This window comes from Hipposideros armiger, unplaced genomic scaffold, assembly GCF_001890085.2.
Source record: "Hipposideros armiger isolate ML-2016 unplaced genomic scaffold, ASM189008v1 scaffold_44, whole genome shotgun sequence".
NCBI lineage: Eukaryota > Metazoa > Chordata > Mammalia > Chiroptera > Hipposideridae > Hipposideros > Hipposideros armiger.
In genome coordinates, this window is record NW_017731394.1 from 347,109 (window position 1) to 353,838 (window position 6,730).

A 6,730-nucleotide genomic window follows, 5' to 3' on the forward strand; every position below is an offset into this window, starting at 1 on the left:
CCCCGTCACCGGTCCTTTCCAATAGTTTGCAGGGAAGAAAAATGAATCCAAAGACCTTTGGTGGGGTTGTGGCAAGATCGGATTTCACCGTGCTTTACTCTTACCTTTCCTCCTTTTCTGCTGTGGGCACGTACATGAAATATGCAAAAGTAGAAATAATATTTGTAAACATCAAAACCCTGTTTGGCTCTTCTGTGTATTTGAAGTGGGGATTTCTTTCTTTTCCTGTTTTAGTATTTGATACAAAGCAGATATGCTGAAACAGAATGCAAAGTTCACAGAAACTAAAATGAGGACAATTGTGCTAAGGGTTCCCTAGTATATCATATATAATATAAATAACATAATTACTTTTCGTGCAAAATGACGCAAAAATTGCCAGGAGGCATAACACATCACTGAATGTGTTTTTTTCTCAAAACTATATTCCAAACATTTCCAAATATTTATCAATATTATAGTCTGAAAATATTTCTAAACACGAATATGGTATAAAAACATTGATTTCCACTCGTTTTTTTGTTGTTGTTAAAGTGGTCATTTCTTATTCTTGATTTCAAAATACCTGCACTGTTAATGTCGGTTGTGGCCACTTTAGGGCCTGGATGCTCTAGGAAGACCACCTATAATGTGTTCATTTCCCTATCCCATTTTATTATGGTATAATGAGTATTTTACATAAAACATTTTGGGCATTCTTAAGTCTTTTTTAAAAATCAAATACTCTGTGACAAATAAGGCTGATTTTTTGTTTTGTCTATACAATTTCACATAAATGAAATAACACATAATACTGAGAATTTAATACAGTCCTATGCAATGCTGACAAAAATGCTTGAAAGTAGAAAAAAGAAATTTGTTAGAACTGCCTATAATATTGCTTGTGATCCTAATTGTGTGTGTGTGTGTGTAAGGAATCTTGAGTTTTTCAGCTATTACTCTGTTAGCTCATTCTATGTGTGTGTGTGTGTGTGTGTGTGTGTGTGTGTGTGTGTGTGTTTAGAATACTCACCTATGCTGTCTTCTCTTTCTGTCTTCCCATAGCTTATTTGTGCACTGTGAATTTCAGTAAATATAAATTATTGCTTAAAAGAGTAAAGAATAGTTACTTTATGTCTCATTGTTCTTTCCTTACAGTATGCCTCAAAATCTTTTTTACAAATCCCATTGCAACTATTTCCCCTCAATTCCATAATGAAAGTGAATGGCAAGTGCCATTCAATTTAGAGGAACTCAAGCACAGAGAATATAAAGATTTTGTTCAAGGCTTCCCTCCACCCTATTTTTGGATTTGGAAGGAGAACTAGGCTGAAGGCACCATCAGTACACATCTCTCACTCTATATGAGGCTACTTGAAGCAGGTGGCTCTGGGAGTTCGTTTTGGGAATAGCAGACCTACATGGAAGCATGTGTCCCTGAGAGACTGACAGGCTATGGTGGACCCCAGAAGGAATAAAACGACCTGTCCCTGAGTGGCAAACAAGGAAGAATTTCTTCTCATTTTCTCTCCTGCATTACTTTTTCTGTGTTTGGCAGCTGAACCAGAAAGCAGCCTGCAGCATTTTGCCTTGGGGGACTTCCTACGGCTTTGCCACATTCCCTGGAGAAACTCAGACTCCTGGATTTGATGGAGGGATTACAGAGAGCCACAAACATCATTCTCCCTCTAATCCATCTGGGGCTGATGCTGTATTGATAACAACCTTTTTGTTGTTTGGTGGTTTCCAACCATTCCAGTGAGAACAAATAATAGGAATTTGGTAGTGGAGGTGGGGATGAAGTAGGGTCAGTTGGAATAGGCTTTTGGCTTGAAGGATTGGTTTCTGTTCCAAAATCATGGAACCAACATTTCCCACTCATTTGTTTCAGAGCAATTCCTTCTCTTTTTTATTATCTTGCATTTGGATTGGGGACATTGGCATGGTTATTCACCAAGAAATCGTACATTGTTCCGGGACAAGACAGTGCTCAGTGGCTTGAATTTTGTAGCTTCAGTTTGCTTGGCTCTCCCTGCTTAAAGCTACTACATTAGGTAATAAGGAATCCCATTTGCATTAGATAATAAGAATCAGGGACAAGACAGACACAATGCTGATTAAACAAGGACTCATATCCCGCTTTGAGAGCTCTCTGATAACCAGAGCCACAATCACATCAGTAGGTCAAGCAAAAATCTGAAGATAAAATCAATGTCACTTTTCTGTGTACCAGAATCATATCCAATAAACCCTGTTATCAAGTACCTCATCGTTGTCAATGAATTCAGTTATGCTGTGGGTCAAAATCATGCCCCTACCTACATGATGATGTTTATGGCACCCCTCACTTTGACACAGACTTGGACAGAACAATATGCTAACAATTATAGCTGTCCAGCAACTGAATGGGCTGCTTTGTAAGGTAAGGTGAGTTGAGACATTGAGAATGTCCGAGTGTAATCTGGGTGCAGTGAAGGCTAAATCTGCATAAATGGGTGGTTGGGAAAATTGACCTACTCTCCAAGCTCCTGTTCAGGGCCAGTTAGATCAGGATTCTTTCAGGAACATTTATTTATTAATTGATTGACATGTTAAATAATTTTAATCTGATTATTTTTTAAAATGATTATATATTCATGTGGTTCAGACTTTTAAAGATTCAATAAAATATTTCATGAAAATTCTCCTTCCTACCCTTGTCAACTAGTCACCCAGTTCTAAACCAGTGTAAGGAATCAATATTGCTAGTGTCTTGTATATAGGGGAACTTTAAAAAAATCCCATGGGGTGACTGGTTAGCTTAGTTGGTTAGAGCATGGTGCTGATAACACCAACGTTCCTGGTTTGATCCCCACATGGGCCATTGTGAGCTGCGCCCTCCCTAAAACAGTCAACTATGCCATTGTAACATGAAAGCAATGTGTAACCAGTGATCATGGCTGTTCCCCAATACAATTTTAAAAAAGATTAAAATAAAATACCAAGGCCTACTTAATGAGACTCTTTGGAGAGAGGGGTCTTGTAATCTGTTTTTAAAAACTTTCAGATAATTCAGTTGAGTTGGGCACCACAGGCTTAACTGGCTTCTAGATGCCCTCAAAACACTGAGATTCTATGGAAAGCTATAATGTAATAGTATTCATTCCATACATTCCCATAATTTATGCAAACTGTTTTCAAAACCAGTGTACTTTTTCATTCTCCTTACAACCCTGTGACATCAGTATTATTTTCCTGTTATCTCCCTATTTTGCCAGAGTAAATGAGTCTCAGAGCTCAAGCGACTTGACCAAGGTAATTAGCTGGTAAGGAGCAGAGACAAGAAGCATCATTTAAGGCCACTTAGGGACCAACACACTTTCATTTTGAGGCCCTAACCCGCAAAATATCAAATAATAAAATACACCCATACTTCAATATAATTATTTGCTATGAACTTTTTGGAAGCATTTTGAATTTTGTTAGGAATGAATTATTCATTTTCCTTTTATGATTTAATCTTTATTGTATGCATAATTATGATTTAAGTTGCAGCTGGCATGTTGGCATAATGAACATTTTAATTCATGTAAACAGTTGTTAATGCTGAATTTACAGTTTGTTTCTTCATATTTTAGAACTACTAATTTTTTGGAAGGAGAAGGCAGAATTCAAATATCTTTTGAAGCCCTTGAAAAGCTTATACGTTTTAGATTCTGTAACTGAGGTGCCTTTTTAGGATAAATCTAAGCTTCTGTAATTCAGTGGATTAAAGAAGAGAGAAGTTTATTCCTCTCTCAGCTAACAGCCTGAAGCATGTTATTTCAGGGCAGCAGGCAGCTCTGCTTTATATTATTATTCAGACACCTGGGATTCTCTGTCTCGCAGGCCATTGCTGTTGTCTATGTGGCTCACAGGTTCCTTCAGGTTATGGTTCACAGGAAATGACAAGAAAGTGCAGGAGACTGTTTCTGATTAGTTGGCTCATTTATTCTATTATTTAGTTTTGTACACCTGAAACTAATTAAAAAATACAATAATAAAAAAAGGAATAAATTGGGGCCAGCCGAGTGGCGCGTTGGTTAAGAACTGGCTTGGGATGCCAGAGGACTCTGGTTTGGATCCCGCATATGAGGGCCAGTGACACTGCCCTCTGCAGCTAAGATGGTGAATGGCAGCTCGACCTGGGGCGGGGGTGCTGTGGGTTGGCGACAGCGTAGGCTGCAGTCCCCTGCTGCAGTCCCCTGCTGCAGTGGGCTGCCATAAGCTACCGTGTGTAGCCGGCAGCCAGCGTGAGTGGCCAGCAGCCACCGTGAGCAGCTGTCCAGAAGCCAGCGACTGATCTGCCTCACCCGGGAAGAGCGCAATGATGGTGCCAACTTGGGCCAGTGAAGCAATGTCCTCCACAACTAGACTGAAGAACAAAACGACAGCAACTTGGTCTGTTCCCCTTCCCCCGATTCCCCAGTGCTGTTCCTCTCCCCAATTTCCCAATAAAAATCTTTAAAAAAAAAGGAATAAATTTCTTTTGTTTATAAGCCACACACACACACACACACACACACACACACACACACACACAAAATGCAGGAGGCATGCCCATGGTCTTCAGGTTTACCTTCGAAGTGGCACACATCCCTTCTTTTTGGATTCCTTTGTCCAGAACTTTGTCGCACGTTCACAGCAAACTACAAGTAGAATGGGACATGAATCAACCCAAATGCAATGAAAGGAAAAGATAATGGATTGTGGTGAACAACCAGCAGTATCCACAACAATGCCTGACAGCCAGGAGACTGTTGCAGTAATCCAGGTAAGAGCTAATGATGGTAACTGTGGAAGTTATGAGAAGCGACTGGATTCTGGATGTGTTTAATTTTTTCGAGTGGATTGGATAAGGCTGTGAGAGAAAGAGGAGTCAAGGTTTTGGCCTGAGAAACTGGAAAAATGGATTTTCCATTTATAGAGACAAGGAAGACTGGGGATGGGGGAGGTTTATGGAGAAAAATAAAAAATTTGGTACTTGGTATACTGAGTTTGAGATGCCTATTAAACATCCAAGTGGAAACTACAAATAAGAGTTGGGTATATGAGCCTGGCATTCATGGGATCGCTCCAGGCTGGCGAACTGGGGAATTGTTAACAAAGAGATAATTTTTGAAACTATGAGACTGAATGAAATTAATCAGGGAGTCAATGTAGGCAAATAATTGGGCTAAGGATCAAGCTCTGTGGCATGTCAATGTTTAGAGTCTGGGTGTTGTGGAGAAATCAGGAAAGGAAATTGAGCAGAGCAGCCAGTAAGGCAGGAGGAGAACCAAGAGAGAGTGGTACACCGGAGGCCAAGTGAAGAAAGTGCTTTAGGAAGGAGAGAGTGATCAACTGGTGACTAATTACAGCGTTGAATGCTATGAATACATCAGGTTGGATAAAGACTGAGGACTGATGGTTGGACTTAATGTGGAAGTCATTAAAGACCTTGTCATGAACTGGTGGGTAAGTGAGTAGTAGGAGTAAAATATTTTTGGAGTGAAGCTGAAACATAGTGAGAAGAGAGAAATTTGAGGCAGTTCAAATGCATACAACTATTATAGAGATTTTTGTTGCAAAGAGGAGCAAGAAAATGAGGCTGTTAGACAGAGATCAGGATTTGTTTATAAAGATGGGGAAAAGCAGTCGATATGCTTGGATTCTGATGGAAAATCTTGCATTAGAGGGGGGAAAATTTGATGACGTAGAGGAGAGAAAGGAGAATTATCAGTATCGATGAGAAGGCAAGAAGAAATAGGGTACCGTGCACACATGGAGGTATTGGTCTAACTGGTAGCAGGGATGGTCTGTGTAAATAATGGGTGAAAGCAGAGCTGGGCTCAGACACAGTAGGTTGGATGTGGTGGAGATGGAGCTTGTTCTTTTCTGACTTTTTCAGTGAAGTAGAAAGTCAGGTCATCATCTTAGAGTGAGGATGGAGGAGAAGGCATTATGGGTTTGAGGTAAGAGGGGGAAATTTTGAAAGTCATCTAGAGAATGGGTACACGAAGTGGTTGGAGATTTGTGCAAGGTTTCTGGGCATCTCTGGGGGCCCAGTCAGCCCCACTAATGTATGTTTTTCACTAGGCATAGTCAGATTAGGTGCAGAGAAGGCAGAGAGTTGGATTTGGCCAAGGTTGGGCTTTTGCAAGGATGGTGTGATGGCGAGAGAGGGAGGGGCAAGAGAGTTACTTATGTGTACAAGGGAGTGATTTAATGAAATCTTAGCTGGGTCTGAAAGGAAATGAAGATCTGAGGAGGTGAAGGTCAGTGAAGAGGTGGTAGCATTAAAGAATTTTAGATTTTAGTGGGTTGATGAATTGTTGAAGTGATAGATTTGGACTGGGAAGATAAGTGTGGTTGGAGAGTGGGATGAAATAGAAATGATGGAAGGGTGAAATTAACGTCAGCCCCTAGAGTGCAATCAAGGGAGTGTGTGGCTGGAGCACAGGAAGTTAGGGCGCTGAAAGGCTAGGGCACTGGAAAGATCAGGGATATTGAAATTCCCAAGAATTAGGTGGGATCAGTGCTGGAGACAGGCATGGTGAGATAGGAGCTAAAGTCTTTAAAGAATGAGAGGGAAAGGCCGGCTGAGTGGTGTGTTGGTTAAGAGTTGGCTTGGGTTGCCAGCTCTGAGAAGCAGGGCCCTGGTTTGGATCCCACATGAGGGCCAGTGACGCTGCACCCTCTACAGCTAAGATGGTGAACAACAGCTCAACCTGGAGCTGGGCTGCCGTGAGTC

The 6,730-nt window shown here is 40.9% G+C and overlaps 1 long non-coding RNA gene across 1 annotated transcript in view; it reads left to right on the top strand.

The window, feature by feature from the left end:
* The window catches only part of LOC109381123 (uncharacterized), a 25,650-nt gene that overhangs the window by 11,933 nt on the left and 6,987 nt on the right, over nucleotides 1-6,730 (top strand). The window contains exon 2 of the long non-coding RNA XR_002123640.1: nucleotides 4,622-4,771. This is a non-coding gene — a long non-coding RNA (uncharacterized LOC109381123). The remainder of the gene's footprint in view (nucleotides 1-4,621; nucleotides 4,772-6,730) is intronic.